The sequence below is a fragment of the Phoca vitulina genome, unplaced genomic scaffold, assembly GCF_004348235.1.
Source record: "Phoca vitulina isolate PV1807 unplaced genomic scaffold, GSC_HSeal_1.0 scaffold20, whole genome shotgun sequence".
NCBI lineage: Eukaryota > Metazoa > Chordata > Mammalia > Carnivora > Phocidae > Phoca > Phoca vitulina.
The window spans coordinates 4,007,574-4,025,031 of record NW_022589723.1 but is presented as its reverse complement, the minus strand read 5'-3'; the positions used below and the strand labels follow the sequence as shown (position 1 = coordinate 4,025,031).

Below are 17,458 nucleotides of genomic sequence, written 5' to 3'. Positions count from 1 at the left end.
GGGAGCCCGATGCGGGACTCGATCCCGGGACCCCAGGATCATGACCTGAGCTGAAGGCAGTCGCTTCACCAACTGAGCCACCCAGGCGCCCAAAAGAATTTTCTATAGAATACACAAGACATACTTTCCATTTTCAGTGAACTTCTCTAAAGAAAAGGACAGAATACACCAAAATTAACTATAGTTGTTAACTATAATTATAATTAACAACTAGAAGTTGTTTCTTCTCTCATAGTATCAGATACTCAAGTTGTGTTTCCTTTTTTCCTACCTTTCTTGGCTGCCTTCCTTGATGTAAAGGCATTGACAGTCATAGATAGATACAGATTTCTCCAATCAGTTGAAGAGACTACATGTATTTCCTTCCTCAAAGTCTTATAATGTATTAGAATCACCTAGGATGTCTATTTATTCTTGGGGCCACTCTAGACCTAATGAATCAGAATCTCAGGGTTAGGGCCCAGGTATCTGTATTTTAGCAGGTGCTCCTAATGTTTGAGTCGCTAGCGGAATGGCATCAAATTAAGCTGGTAAGGCTGAGCCAGGATATGTCATTCAGCTAAGCAGGAAGAAGCTGGCAAATCCATCTGGGCAAGAAGAAAGATCCAGAATCCAGACAGTGAAAGTTAGTGAACTTAGCTCCCCCATATAGGATAGAATTCTCACAATGCAGAGGTTCTGAGTCTTATGCTATGTTTAGTTCTCTTGATAGAGAACCAGCCACAAGGAGACCTTAAGGTAGAATGTACTTGAGATTCGGGAGGGCAGAGATGCTAGGACCTTGCTAATCAAGTGTGGTTTGCAAACCGGAAGGATCAGCATCCACCGAAGCTCGTTAAAACTGTAGCAGTTTGCACTCTCTCCTAGATCTATTAAATCTGAATCTCCTTTTCAGCAAAGTGCCCAGGTGATTTATATGTACTGTGTAGTTTGAGAAACATTGTTCTGAGATTGTTGTACTGTCCTCAACATGAATGAGAGAGTGACGAGTCTGTGATGGTAAAGTTAGTAGTGAGTGTGACCGATGTTTCCTGACATGGGACCTCTGCTTATGAAGTTTCCTGGGCATGGTGGCCAGAAAAGAGAGGAAGAAGGTAGGAGAAACTTGCCCACTACTTCTGTTCCCCATTTCGGCATCTGCTAGCATGGCTGATGGGGAGTATTTCCCCAAAGTATCCCCTCTAGTGCCTCCACCTAAAGGCTTGACAGTGTTCAGAGAACCTTTGAAAAAGTAGGCAAGAACTGCACACTGCCACTGACATGCTTCTGATCCTCATATTTTGAAGAAATGAGTTCATAAGGAGATGAAACCAAGAAAGTCAAGTCAGTGATATTTTTGACTGACTAGTGTTTGCTCAGCTCTACCAGGTTGTGGTGGAGATGAGTCAGGCTCTCATATTACAAGGTGTGTTACTACATCTGAACATAAGAAAAGGAAAGTGAATGCCAAGGAAACTGTACTGGGAAACCTTGGGCTGTTTGTTACTGGAGTAAGGATTGAGCCAGATAGTTACTGGAGTAAGGATTGAGCCAGATAGTCTGTTATATAATTTCTCTGATGATAAGAATTTGGAAGCAGGTGTTGTGGGCGTCTGTATGAGGAATAGCACTCACAGGATTACTTTCATCTGTGAATATTCTAGTATCAGGCTAATCAAGAGGGAAAGAAGCTTTACTGTATTACTGTGTTTCCTGGAAAAGATTGATTTTTCTCTCTACCCTTTAGAGGATATGAATCATGATACCTGCAACCAAAATAAGCAAACTATTACTCTGCTTTCTCATTAAGTAAATCATTTTCCAGACACTGTGTATCACTCTGTCTAGGTAGTGACTTGATTTTTTCTTTGCTGTTTGATTTTCTGTCACGCTAAAAAGAAAATTTAACTGGAAGACAGGTGGGTCCTTCGCTTTTGTCAAAGAAATTTTAAAAGGGACAATAATGGTGGGATTTGCATTATTTTAAATTGTTTTTTCACAGGAATGGTCAGTGAATTATGGTTTACTATAGAATTATGGAATTTTTAAAGGAACTTAAGAAATCGATTCTTATATTAAATAATGAGGAAACTGAGTCAGTCTTAACCAGGGTGGCAGCTGTGGAAGACGGGGTAGAATGCAAGTCTACAGTCCTAGGACAGTGTTTTGTTTAGTGTTTTTTTTTTCAATCAAGGCCACAAGCATGACTGCTTCATAAATTCAAGAGTTTTCTATTGGGATTACAACAGACACAGGTACTCCGGGCATGTGACCATTTCAGATTAGTGTTCTCATTGCCCTCCATCCTGTTTTTCAGATCTGAATATGTCATGATTTTGGAATCTATTTTTAAAAGCAAACCAAAAAGATGTATGCAAGAGAATGAGCATGAAATGAAGCAATTCAAGTATTTAGACTTTTTTCCACAAAATGCTGAGTTAAGGAAGTTCATTACCAGCAGTTGAGAATAAATAGCTCCATTGATTTGGGCAAATGAATGAGATGATCTAAACATTATCAGGTCTCTTGAAGTTAGGGTGATGATAAAAATTTAGATGTTGCACTAGATACAGAGAAAAATGGCATAAATGGGTCATTCATGCTCCTATATAAATGGAGTTTTTTATGATCAGGAAACAGCGTGCTATTGTAAAACTGACTTTGGACTCACACAGACCTTGCTCAAATTTTACCTCATTTGCTCATCGGCATTTGGTTTGACCTTAGGTACGTTTTATAACCTTTCTAAGCCCCAGTTTTCTTTCTTCTCAAAATTGGAAAAAGGCCTATTTGTTAATGAGGAATGTTTGTGAAAATATCTGGCACCTAGCTGCTCCATAGATACTAGTCCTTCTCTCTCCATTTTTTTTCCCAAATCCTTGAGATAATATAGGATATTGCCAACCAATCCTCTGACTTGGGTACTTAGCTTTACCCCTATTCCGAGAGCATGGAAGATGATGAAGAAGGGGACATGTGGCAGCAGATGACAATGGAGGATCAAGGATCAAGTCTACTGATTGGGACTCTGAATCAGTCGATCACAGTATTGAGGATGGTCTCTGCCGAAATTAAAATTCTGACAGAACAGGATAACCAGAGGGAAGACACTGGGTACCATATGCGTCTGATGACTTCCGTCAGTTCTGAATCCTGCACTCCCCCAACCCCAAATCATCTCATTGTTGCATTTAGTTAGCTCTGTGCCTTTGAATGGGCCTTTTCCTTTTTATCTTGCAGTCACTCGAATGACATTTTAGAGATGTTTCTTCAGTTAACATATTAAAAAGATTTTTTAAAAGGCTGACCCTTTTGCATGAGCCAGAAGAGCAGTTAAAGACAAGCAGTGCCTTGCTTCCTGTGAAAAAGGCTTGGCCGTTAGCCTTTGTAATTATGAAGCAATCATGTTAATAGATGTTTAAGAATAATGCAACTGGAGCTGTACTGTGCCAAGGATGGAAATGAACACATGAGACCATTTTTTCTTCATCCATTGGTACTCTTTAGTGCCCGAGAAAGGGTTTTAATTCCATAGGATCCAGAAGTTTTGGACACTTTAGTTTCTCTTCCTAGGGACAAACTGGAGCTTAGTCCCCTGGAGCATGACTCAGAATGTAGCATGTTTACTGTTGACGGACACTGCGCCACCTTATTCAGTTAGTCTGGCTTATACTTCTTTCAGTGGCTGCTCAAACTTCTACCCTTACATGCAAGGGTAGCTAATCCCATTACTTCTCAACATACATAACAAGAAAACACTAGTCTTGAAAAATCCTGAGAAACATGCTCTATGGTCTAATAAGCTTGGAGACACAATGAATTATTACCTTTTTTTGCAGAATCACATTGCATTGTTAGTTAATTAAAGGTTCTGAGAACTCTTGCTGGAAAAAAAATCACATTTAACTTTGTTTAACCCAGCATTTCCCAAACTTATTTGACCATAGAACTTTTTTAAAAGACACATTAGGGAACTAACTGCAGAACACAGTAGTTTGGGAACCAATATCTTTACTGGAGTACTTGAACTTTGATTTCCCCTTAGAAAACTAAGGGCATTATAATATACCACCCCAAAATATGCCACTTTGGCATAAGGATTATTTCGACCTAAAGGCAACTGAGAAGCAGCAGATGTAGGAATAACTCGCCTCTGCTTCTGCCAAAAATCAGGGCATCAATGTCCCTTTGTAAAAGTGACCAATTTTCATTTGTAAAGGTGTCTCCTCTCTTCTGTACTAGGAAGAGGAAAATAACGCTTATTACTAGAAACAGATGGCACTGAGATGAGTCTGCACAAATAAACCTTACTAAAATAACCCTTATTCTCCATTAGTTTGCCCATATATTTACTTTCCCCCAATTTGCCACCTCCAAAAGCCCAAGCCCTCTTTTTGTTTGCCTATTTGGTTCACAATTTATCACTCTTTGTTAAAACAGTATATAAGCCTCTAAGCCTAACAACTTCTTTTGGGTTTTTACTTTTCCATGTAACCCCCATGGAAGTAAAGTTTAAAATATCAATTAAATTTGTATGCTTCTCCTGTTAACCTGTCTTTTGTCCATTTAACTCACAGGCCCCAGTCACCAACCCTAAAAAGGTAGAGGTAAAGTTTTTCCTCCCCTACACACACACACACACAAACTCTTAATTTTTTTTTTCTAATTAACCAGAGGCTGAAGTAACACAGGTGAAGAAGAAACTAGAGGTGAAGTGATTTGTACAAAATGTCACATTGTAGTGTAATTTGTTGAGTGTCATATGGTATTAGCAACGTCCTGAAAATGCAAATGAATAAAAGTTTGATCAATGTACCATGACATTCTTTCATGTGAGCCTCCTAAGAAAAGGTCACTGAGCATGATTAGTTTTGGTTTTGAGCTCTATAGAAATGGAATCATACAGAATGTGCTTTTTTTGTGTCTGCCCTCTCAAATAGATCTCTCTCTATGGGGCACCTGGGTGGCTCAGTATGTTAAACATCTGCCTTCTGCTCAGGTCATGATCCTGGAGTCCCAGGATTGAGTCCTGCAGCAGACTTCCTCCTCAGTGGGAAGTCTGCCTCTCCCTCTGACCCTCCCCCTGCTTGTGCTCTCTCTCTCTCTCAAATAAATAAAATCTTAAAAAAAGATTTCTCTGTATGATGTGAGGTAGGGATCGAGATTGAGCACTATTAGAAGACCATCTTTTCCCTTGCTAACTATAATGTCACCTTTGTCATAAATCAAGTGATAGTTTATGTGTGAGTCTATTTCTGAACTTGTTTCATTTGTATAGTTTTCTTAGGTCAACATTTCACTGCTTTAATTACTGTCACTAATAAATCTTGATATTTGGTTGTGTATATGCTTTAGCTATATTCTTCTTCAAGATATTTATTGCCTTAGTCTTTGTGTATAAATTTCAGAATCACCTTGAAAAGTCTACCAAAAAAAAAGAAAAAACTTGATGGGATTTCTACTGGCATGGCATTGAATCTGTAATTCAATTTGGGGGAAATGGACATCTTTACAATCTAGGAACATGGCACCTCTTTCCATTTACCTAGGCCTTTTTTTTTTTTTTTAAGATTTTATTTATTTGTCAGAGAGAGAGCACATGTACAAGCAGGGGGAGGGAGATGCAGGCTCCCTGCTGAGCAAGGAGCCCAATGAGGGACTTGATTCCAGGACCCTGAGATCATGACCGGAGCCGAAAGCAGATGTTTAACCAACTCAGCCACCCAGGCGTCCCTACTTAGGCCTTTTAATCTCAGTAATGTTTTGTAGTTTTCTATACAAAGGTCTTGGCCATCTTTTATTAAATTTATTCCTAGGTATTTTATTTTTTTGTGCTATTGTAAATGGTACTTTTTTATTACATTTTATTACATTTTGTAATTTTTTGTTACTGGTATATAGAAATACAATATATTTTTGTATATTGACCTGGTACGTACTGATACTGATGAATTCACCTACTATTTCTTATAGTTTGACTATAGTTTCTTTTGGATTTTTTACACACATGATTTTGTCATCTGTGAATGACAGTACTTTGATTTCTATTTATAGCCTTAATAGTTTTTATTTCCTTTTTAATTATATGCCTTTTATTTCCCTTTTCTGCCATATTAACCTATTGAGGGCCTCCGGCACAGTGTTGAGTAGAGGCCATCAGAATGAGTATCTTTGTTTCTTCCCAATCTTAGGGGCCAGGCTTTCAGTATTTCACTAGTCAGTGTTTGCTATAGGATTTGTGATGCTCTGTATCAGAGTTTAAGAGTTTCCTTCTATTCTAGTATGCCAAGTGGGTTTTTTTCCAACATGAATGAATGTTGAATTTTAACATTTTTTTCTGTATTCATCAAGATGATTATAAGCTTTTCTCCTTTATTAATGTGGTGAATTGCATCGATGTGCTTTCTATTGATTGTTTTTTTCTTCTGGTTATGGGCCAAAATTACTACGCTTTACATGTTTAGTAATTTTTATTGGATCCTGGAATTACAAATGCTATGCTGTTGAATATTTAGATTTTATTCTTTATTTTTTTTAAGATTTTATTTATTTTAGAGAGAGACAGTGCACATGTGTGCACAAGTAGAGGCAGGGTCCAAGAGGGAGGGAGAGGAAGAGAATCTCAAGCAGACTCTGCGCTGAGCACAGAGCCCACTGCAGGGCTTGATTTTGATCTCAAGAGCTGAAGATCATGACCTGAGCTGAAACCAAGAGTCAAGGTTGCTTAACCAACTGAGCCACCCAGACGCCCCTTGCTGTCTTCCTTTAAAAAGTGGTGAAATTTGCTTTGACATGCAGTTGTGGATTGTGTGGTCAATCTTTTTGGTGTTTGTGTTTAAGCTTTGTTGCACTGGTATTGAGTACCTTTAACTCTAGGGTTCATTTAGTTCAGTCAGTTGTGACCCTTCCTGCGGTCACTGCCCCAGGTGTTCAATGAGGTATCGTACTCGGGCTGGTAGAAGTTTAAACATTTCTTAGGCTTGTGCGAGCTCTGGAAATTGTTTAGCTTACAGCTTGCAGGCAGTTAGTCATTCTTCACTTGACCTCCTAGAGTTCGGCCCTGTGCACGTGTAGACTTGAGGGGACCCCTCTTCAGAGTTCTCCAGTTCTCTGTATGCATAACTCTTCTTTTCTCATGTACTCCGCCCCACAAATTCTAGCCAGCTCAGCCTGCCCAGGTTTCTAGCTCCTAAATTCTGCTAGGAGAATTTAGGGGCTGCGAGGGGCTAGGGCTGAGGCTGCGAGGCTTCTACTTAGGTTCTTCTTCACTGTACTGCTGTTTGGAAATTGCCTCTGGGCAAAAGGCCAGGGCAGTCACCGGGCTCACCCTGTTTTGTTCCTTTCTCTGGGGGATCACAGACTATGCTGCCTATTGTTTACTGTCTGAAAATAGTTGCTTCCTATATTTTTTCCAGTTTTCTTGTTGATTATAGTGAGTTGATGAGTTACTATTTCATGAGCAGAAGCAGAAGTCCTTGGGGCGCCTGGGTGGCTCAGTTGGTTAAATGACTGCCTTCAGCTCAGGTCATGATCCTGGAGTCCCTGGATCGAGTCCCGCATCAGGCTCCCTGCTTGGCGGGGAGTCTGCTTCTCCCTCTGACCCTCCCCCCTCTCATGCTCTCTCTCTCTCATTCTCTTTCTCTCAAATAAATAAATAAAATCTTTAAAAAAAAAAAAAAAGTCCTCACATTGATAGGTTTTTCAAATATGAAAGCAACCTTACATTCCTAATTAAAAAAAATAACTGTCATATTAAGTTTGCTAATATTTTTATTAGGATTCTTATATTTATGAGAGAGATTGGTCTATAATTATTATGATGGAATCATTCTTGTCAAACTGGACATCAAGATTATGCTGGCCTCATAAATTGAGTTGAAAGTGTTTTCTTTTTCTATTCACTGGAAAAGATTTTCTAAAATTGGTATTCTTTTTTTCAAATTTTGGAACAATTCAGTGAAATCATCTAAGCCTAGGGATTTCTTTGTGGGAAGGTTTTTAATTTCAAATTTAATTTATTTAATAGTATAGAACTATTCTGTTTCTTGTTGTGTTGGTTTGGTAAATTGTGTTTTTCTATGAATGTGTTCAATTTATATTGCCAAAAGTAATGTATAATATCTTCATAGCAAAGCTTGAGCTATATCCCATACATCCCATATCATATTTTCAGTAACATCCAGTTCAAAATGCTTTTTTAATTTCCGTAGTAACTTCTTTATAATCCATCTTTTTTTCAATTTTGTTGGAAATGTTTTAGAACTTAGTAGAGATGGTGGTTGTACAACATTGTGAACGCACTAAACATCACTGAATTTTTCACTTTAAATGGCTAACTTTATATTATGTGAATTTTACCTCAATTAAAAAAAAAACTTTTTAGGAAGTGGATTACTTCAGTTCCAAGCATTTGGGCATTTTTCTTATCTTTTTGTTATTGATTCTAGCTTTGTTTCACTGCAGTCAGAGAACATACTCTGTATGATGATAATCTTTTCAATTTGTCGGGACTTTTGTGTACATGTTTCATGTGCACTTGAGAAGATTGACTATTCTACAGTAGTAAGGTACCATTTTACATAATATATTTAAATATGTATATAATTATATAATAATACATGTATTACATATATATTAGGTCAAGTTTGTTAATTATTTTGTTTAAATCCCTTATAGTCTCACTTTTTTTTGGGGGGGGGGTGTCTGCTTGTTCTATCAGTTACTGAGAAAGGTGTGTTTAAAAAAAAATTCCAGTATGTTATTTCTTCTTCTAGTTTTATCAAATTTTACTTTTTGTAATTTGAGGCTATGTTATTAAAAGCACACAAACAGAATTATTATACCTTCCTGATAGATGAATTTTTTTATTATTTAGAAATGTCTAGATATTCTTCTTGCCTTAAAGTCTACCTTTTCTGACATTAGTATAGCTGTACCAGCTTTCTTTTAGTTGCTTTTTGCATGGCATATTTTTTTCCATTCTCTTACTCAAATTTTCTTTTTTTTTTTTTTTTTTTTTAAGATTTTATTTATTTATTTGTCAGAGAGAGAGAGAGAAAGCACAAGTAAGGGGGACCAGCAGGCAGAGGGAGAAGCAGACTCTCCGCTGGGCAAGGAGCCTGATGTGGGACTTGATCCCAGGACCCTGGGATCATGACCTGAGCTGAAGGCAGACGCTTAACCGACTCAGCCACCCAGGTGTCCCACTTACTCAAATTTCTATGTCCTTATGCTTAGGATGTTTCTGTCATAAGCAACATATTGTTGGGTGTGGAGTTTGATTTCCTCCTTGTAAGCCAATACGTTGAAGATGCAGAACTCCCGGCTGATACACGGAAGGCTGCATCACTCATGGCACTGCAAGCAGCATGGGCATCAGCAGGCTTGTTTGTGTCAGTTCCTCTTGCTCCCCAAGTCCCAGAGATGTGACGTGGAGGGCCCTGAGGGATGCCTGCATACTCAGTGGATTGTGTTATAGCAGAGGAACACTGGGGAATCCACCCCTCAGAGAGCAAGCAGTAAGCCAGCTTGTTTATTGTCCCAGAGGGAGACTTGACCTCATCCATCAAGGTTGCTTGCTGCAAATTCAGCAACCTTGAGAAATGGCCTGAATAAAGAGCAGTCACGTATTCTTGGCATGCCCAACAAGAGCATGTCTGTGATTGTGAACTCATTTCTTTCTCCTTAGCCTTCTGTCAATTCTTGCTTGATACATTTTGAGACTATGTTATTAAATATATACACATTTGTAATTATTACACCTTCCTGGTTCATGGGCCTTTTTATCATGAGGAAATGGTTCCTCTTCAACTTTAGTAATGCTTCTTGCCTTAAAGCCTACCTTGTCTTATATTAATATAATTGTACCAGTTTTCTTTTGGTTAGATTTTTCGTGCCATATCTTTTTCTATCCTCCTACTCAGTCTTTCTGCATGCTTATATTTAAGATTTCTCTTTTGTAAGCAACTCATGTAATTAGTGTAATGATTTTTGTCTTTTAACTAGAGGAGATCATTTTACTTTTATATAATTGCTGATATATTCAGGTTTATTTTAACCATTTAATTTTCCCTATGTTTTGTGTTCTTTTTTTCTCATCTTTCTTGACTTCCTTTGTATATATAAAGTATTTTTTATGGTTTTATTTTCCTCATTCTCTTAGTTTATTAGTAATACATTCTTTTACCAGTTATCCTAAAGATTATAAAAGACATTCTTTTTTTTTAAGGTTATTTATTTATTTATTTGAGAGAATGAGAGCACACTCAAGCAGAGGGAGGGGCAGAGGGAGAGGGACAAGCAGACTGAGCTGAGTGTGGAGCCTGACATGAGGCCCGATCCCAGGACCATGAGATCATGACCCAAGCCAAAACCAAGAGCTGGACACTTTAACTGAATGAGCCACCCAGGCACCCCACAAAAGACATTCTTGACTTATTACAGTCTACTAAGAATTAATACCTATTCCACTTCTCAGATGATGCTAAGACTTATAATACTAACTACATTAAATCATCCAGCTTTGTGTTATTGTTGTTATACATTTTATTTTTACATAAAATTTTGTAAAAATTTTTCTATGTTAGATTGCTTCCATCTAGCTGGGACCATACTTCCCCCAGACTGGCTTGCTGTCTCTGGGAAGGTCAGGCTATCTCTAACTCACCCTCAGTCCTAGGATGTAGTCCTCTAGAGGTCCCAGCTGAAGGCCTGGGATATTTTTTGAACCAGTCCTCTGTGGCCAGTCCTGAACTCAGTTTTTGTCTCCGTAGCGTTATGAAATGACCCAAAACTCTGCTTTGCTATTTCACCCATTTTCTGTTTGGCTTCCAAGCCTCTTGTCATGCATAACTTAATCAATAAATTACCTGAGGAAAATTGATGTTGATGGTGAGCTCCCATTTTTGCATTCCATTTTTCTCTAGGATCTTAATTCTAAGTCCTAATTCCCTTGGCAGCTCCAAACTTCAGTATTTATCTTCCCAGTCCCATTAAATTATTGCTGATTTCTCACTGTTTGCCCTGCGCCAAGAATTGCCAAATGCCCTATTTTGTTGCATTTGGACTGCTATGACAAAAATACCATGGACTGAGTGGCTTAAACGACAAACCTTTATTTCTCACAGTTCTGGGAGCTAGAGAGTCCAAGATCTCCATGCCAGCAGATTCGGGTCTGGTGAAGACCCACTTTGTTTCATAAAGTACAGTCTTTTCACTGTGACCTCACATTTTAGAAAGAGGGCAAGAATGTTTTCTGTGGTCCCTTTTGTAAGAGCACTAATCTCATGCATAAGGGCTCCACCTAATCACCTCCCACAGCCCCACCTCCAAATACTGAGACATGGAGGGTTCAGATTTCAGCCTACGAATTTGGGAAGGACACAAACATTCAGTCCACTGCATGCCCCTAGGAGGAAAATACTGTGGAAAAAGTTAGGATTTCCTCCGTTAGCTTCCCTCCCCACAAGTCCTGAGTATCTCAGCAGGTTTCCAGGACCTTCTAACAGATTTTTTTTCTTTAATCTAGTTTTTAAGTGGTTCTCAGTGAGTATTGGTCAGGCTATAGCATCTGAGCCGGACTGGATCGCACTTGAGAAACACTGATTTAATGCCTTATTGTACCCGTTTTTGTCACATCTTATTTATTTTATTGAACTTTAACTTTTGAGTCAGTATCCCTCTAGCATAAGAAAAGAAACCAAAAAACACTATTTAACTTTAGCAGTCTCAGGAGTTGTATTGTTGCAGAAAAATTACCCTTAATCCTCAGCTTGGTCAGACCCTCCCTCATTCCTGATACCACTTGGCTCTTCTTTTCATCTAGGAACCTCTAGACCCACCTGCAACATGGCCTTATCCCTGATCTCTGACCACTCCTGGGACTCATCAGCAGAAGGTGGAAAGCAGACACCTGAGGCTAGCCCTGTGACCCCCATCTTCAGGTCAGCCCTGCTGCCAGGTGGGCTTACAGCTTATGCAATAGACAGGAGCACTTGTGAGTTTTGGTGGGCTCAAAGCATATACAATTTTAAGAGCCATCTTTAAGGAAAAAGGATGCAAATTTATGAATACAAAATTAGGCATAAGGTCTTAGAAGGGGCCATCCAAAAGAAGAGTCTTAAAACCGAAACTTGATTAATTTCCCCCTAATTCTGCCTCCTTACCTGGAGTTCTGTTTTAATGAAAACAACCACTCCAGTGAGATCTGTTTCTTCCACACAAGGTTTGGGGGCCCTGCCATTGACTTGAGTTCTAATTCAACATCTGGCCTGACTACATCCTTAGAAGTGTCTGGCAGGAAGAAATGTTTTAAGGTTCTCTAGGAAGAGGGACCATGGAGCCAGGAGGAGGAGGCTCACAAATCAGTGAGAGACTCTGAAGATAGACTTTTAGATAAAATATTAAAGATGTTTACTGGGTATTTACTGTGGTTTTATATCCTCTCTCATTTGATTTTTCTTAATAACCCTAAAACATAGGTATTACTTTAAAATCCCCATTGTACATTTGAGAAAACTTCTCTAAGCCTTATTTATCCAAAGTCAGAAAATGTATAAGTGAGAGAACTGGGATTTGAACTTTGACACCAAAGTGCATCATTCTCCAAACTGCTTCAAAATAGAACCATTTTGTTATATTGATCTACAAAGGCCTGGCTCCAAGGTGGGTTGTACTGTCTGTGATGATATTAGAAAACTTGCTTTATGGTACTGAGATCACCATAGGTCATACTTACACTGTTCTCCCTATTAGATGGAGATAATAAACTCTTCAGTCAGTGTTTTGCTTGTAACAGCCATTGAGCTCCTTACTTCAGGCATTCCCTTTTTTTTTTTTGGTTCTGTCCCCATGGTTATGAGTGTATTTACACCATTCTTATTTAAACATTTTTTAGTTACTTGTAAATCCAGTGTCTGAGAACTCTCCATTGGCATTATTCCTAATTTGTACCATAGTATTTTTAATGGAGACTATCATAGGGATATGTGCTCATGATCATTTCATGATTTATTACCAGAAGAGTCAGAATTCCTCTAGCATAAGAAGAGAAACCAAACAAACACTATTTCACTTTAGCAGGCTCTGGAGTTGTACTGTTGCCTTTTGTCAGCTCTGCTTATGTAATACAGAGAAAGAGCACTTACCACTATTTAACAGACTTTTTCAGGAGGGCCTGGGTGTGCAGCACCCTGCCAAGTTTCCCATTAGTTATGGAGAAAAGCCATTTGTATTCTGAAATTGCAAATCAGCCAAGCAATCACCACACAGAAATAGCCCCCATGAAAATAAAGCAGTGCTATATTTGAAGCCTTAATCATGTATATTTATAGACCTGAGTTTAGTTCTATTTGGAAATTTTCACATTATACAGTAACATTGTGATTACCAACATGCTCAGAGGGGGAGGGGATGGGACGTTTGATCCATTTACATTTTCTGAGTAATGGAGAGTTAGTCACAAAGAATTTTTCTGTCCACCCTCTTTGCTAAATGCCTTTCAAAAATTGCTTTAGTCAGCTCATAAGGAGATGAGGAGCCCACCTATGAGGTATCAGGAGTAGAAGGAATAGGGGAAGTGTGTTCTCACCAGATTTGTCAGCAATGCATAAAAATCCACCATTAGAGATTCAGTCTTATGGGTTAGGACCCTTTCCTACATTAAAATGAAAAGCATTTGGGTTGGCTACCATACTGTACATATTAGTGTCTTAGTACTCAGTATTGATAAGTTTATCAGGACATTTCCTGAGAAAAGATCTGAAAAGATGGTGAATACTTGAGGGCCTTGGGTACCTGGGGTGAGAGAGCGGTTTCACCTGTTTCCCGATGCTGCTCAGGGCCAGGTCTGGTGGTGACTATCTGCCCTTCTTTAGTGAATATGCGTCACTGATCTGTGATGACTCAGCATTTTGTTGGCCCCTCCAGACTCACATCAGCAGAATGACTCATCAGCTTTTTCACCCTCACACCTGCTTCTGTGACATTCACTGTCTCCCCATCTCTTAGTCACTCATGCTGGTGAGGGAAGAAGACATTTGGATCTCTGGAAGAAGAATATTCTAGGCAGAGGGAATGGCAGGGTGAGGGCCCTGACCCAGGACCTGGCCCAGGCTGTTGAAAGAGAATGGGAAAGCAGTAGAAGGAGAGGGAGGCTGGAGAGGAACCCATGTGGGCATGAGAAAACTTCGAGTTGGCTTTGACTTCTTTCTCTGCCTCTATCCCCTCATCTAGTCCTTCCCTAAGTGCTCTGACATATTTCTCACACTTGTGACCTCCTTTCCATTCCCAACCCTACTGTATGAGATTGATTCCTCCCAGACCCTCCCAACTCGTAGCTTTTCCCTCCCCAGATCTGTCCTCCACTTGCTGTTAGTTAGCCTTTTACGCCACAGGTGATTCCCCTCTTTGCCATCCTCCGTGGCACCTCGTTATCTATGCCAGCCCTATCCAATAGAACTATCTACAATGATGGAAATGTCCTATAATCTGTGCTAATGTCTATATGTGCATTTGAAGTGTGGTTAGTGAGATTGAGAAACTGAATTTCTAATTTTATTTAATTTTAGATAATGTAAATCACCATATGTAGCTAATGGCTACAGTATTGAACAGTGTGGCATTTGTATGGTTTTTGATCTTTTGAGAAAGTCATATTTCCCTTTGGGAATCTAGTGAAAGCTTCATGTCCCTTTAATAGTTCAGTTACAATATTTATCCTAGAATTCTAGTGGTTCATGATTCCACGGAGCCTGTCCATGTATTCCAAGTTAAGAGCTCCTGGCCTACAGGGTAAAGTCCAGGCCGATTTCTGGAACTAGGAAACAGAAGGCACATGGATAATGTCTTCTGTCTCAACCTAGATTGGACGGGTCAATTGTCTTGACTTCTGGAAGCAGACTAGTTGGAGGGATCAATGCTGATCAGGAAAAGAAGCCAGGGGTTTGTCTCAGAAGGGCAGTATTAGGTGTCAGGTGGCACAGCACTGGGAGCTGAGGAAAGCAGAAACGGATTAGAAATGCGGCGCCAGCTGGGACAAGGCAACATGGTCTACACTGGAAGTCATGAGTGAAGTGAGGCGCTGGTCCCAGTGCTGGGACACACTAATCTACTTAGAAGGGACTATAGCCCCATCCATGTGCTCAGTGCCACCATCACACTGGGCCACTCTGTCACAGTTTCCCAAATACGGCATGCTTCCACACCTTTGCCAACATGGCCTTTGCTAAAATGCTCTTTCTTTCCTGTTGAACTCGCAAACTTCTTATTCTACAAGGTCAAGTTCATCTCCTTTGCGATGCTTCCTGTCTTCCTTATGAAATCAGTCACTCTTCAGCCAGGCCCTTGCCAGCCCTCTCCCAGCCTCCTAGCACCCAGTGTGGATTAGTACTTTTGGGGTCGGACAGACCTAAATTACAAGTTGCTACAGGAGCTCTGCCACTTGCTAAGTCGGTGCCCCTGAGCCAGATTGCATTAGCCTCCTCATCTGTGTCATTGGGGTAATAAGACCTTTCTTGAAGAGTTGTTACGAGAATTAAATACGTCGCAATATGGGAACTGACTAGTATAATGCCAGACACAGAGTGGGAACTCAGTAAACAGTACGGTATTGTCATCTCTCTGAATGGCAGCATCACCACATGACATTACCATGGCTTGCCTATGGATGTATTTCTCTCCCACAGTAGATTGGATTCCAGCATGGCTTTCCTGTTCCCAGAAGTTTAGAAGCCACCTGATACGAGAAGGAGCATGTGACTTGATTTGCTAGTCAGAAAAGTTCCAGGCATCATTTATTTGGCTAAAAATCATTAGGATGCCCTAACTGTATACCACGTGCTTCCATCAGACAGATTAATAGTATAATAAATATGTACCATCGAAACCTGCTTTATTGCTTGGTTTAAAATGTTCGAAAAGAGGGCACCTGTGTGGCCCAGTCAGTTAAGTGTCCACCTTTGGCTCAGGTCATGATCCCAGGGCCCTGGGTTTGAGCCCCACATTGGGCTCCCTGTTCAGCAGGGAGTCTGCTTCTCCGTCTCCCTCTGCCCCTCCTCCAATTTGTGCATGCTCACTCGCTCTCTCAAATAAATAAATAAAATCTTTAAAATAAAATGTTCACAAAGATCTGGTCAAGAATGTTCCTTTCTCGCCCTGGTATTGTTGGAATGCTGTGCTTTGGGCATACCTTGGTTCGGCAGACTGATGTCAGAGACAGTGCATGAGATGGAGCTGCTGTTGCCGGCTCTGTCCCTGTAAGGGGAGGCAGAAAGACGTAGAGCAGGCATAAACTGAGTGGGGAGAAGACCTGAGAAAATGATGATGATGAAGGTATTTACTGAGCGCTTATGCCTCAGATACTGTGGTATGTGTTTTACATAAATGATTAAATGTGATTCTCATAATGACCCTATGGTCCTATATTTTCTGTTTTTTTAGATGAAGAAATTGAAGCTTACACCCTATATTTTCTGTTTTGTAGATGAAGAAATTGAAACACATCCTTGCGGCACCTGGGTGGCTCAGTTGGTCAAGCATCAGCTCTTGGTTTCGGCTCTTGGTTTCGACCCCATGATCCTGGGGTCATGAGATGCAGCCCCGCATGAGGCGCCACACTGCACATGGAGTCTGCTTAAGATGCTCTCTCTCCCTCTCCCTCTGCCCCCCACCCCCTGCCTGCACGCTCTCTCTTTAAAAAACAACAACAAAAAAAGCGCATCCAAAGTTTATACGGCCAGTAAGAGCCAGGATTTGAAGCAGGGTATTTGAGTACAGAGCACGTGCCTGTGACGGTTCATGCATGGAGGTGCTGCCCAGAAGGGGGGACCCAGATTTCGGGAAAGGGGAGGGACTGGCTGGTGTGTGCAGTTCGGTGCCACTGGAAGCAAGATGGAGGCACTGGGGATATGGAGAGGCACCTGCTGAGAAATCCGTTTTTATCTATTCCTGAAGTACATGTAGTACGCAAGCTAGCTCTCTCTGGTCTCTTAAATGAGTAAAAGCCCCACTCTACTTTCTGAATGTATTTCTAGGGGGTGGTGGTATGTTGACAAATCCTTATGTGTTGCTGCTGGACAAACCGTGTCTATCCTTTGCCAATACTATCAGCAACATCACAGATGGACCAAATGTATTAAAGTAGCGTTCGTTCCTCAACCCCACATTGGCTGCTCTTAGGTTGTGATTGCTTTTATTAGTGAAACACATAATGGGTTCACTCATATCACCTCTGAAGGAAAAAACCACAGCTCCTCCTCAATTTTTTTGTCTTTTTTTCAGAAATGACTAGAGACTGGGCTTCAAAAAAGGTTGAATGACTGCCGGGTGCTGACTCCTCACCCAGCTGTCACAGACCCAGCCAAGACGGGGGCCTCCAGCATCTGCCCAGTAACCGTCTCCTGCTAAGGTGGTGCCCGCTGGGGTAAGGCTGCTCAATTACCTCTCTTCTGCTTGTGGTTCATGGCCCACGGTCTTTCCCGGG

General features: G+C 40.4%; 1 long non-coding RNA gene across 1 annotated transcript in view; it reads right to left on the bottom strand.

Moving 5' to 3' along the window:
• Window positions 1-17,458, bottom strand: part of LOC116640749 — a 79,926-nt gene that overhangs the window by 2,936 nt on the left and 59,532 nt on the right. The window lies entirely within an intron of this gene.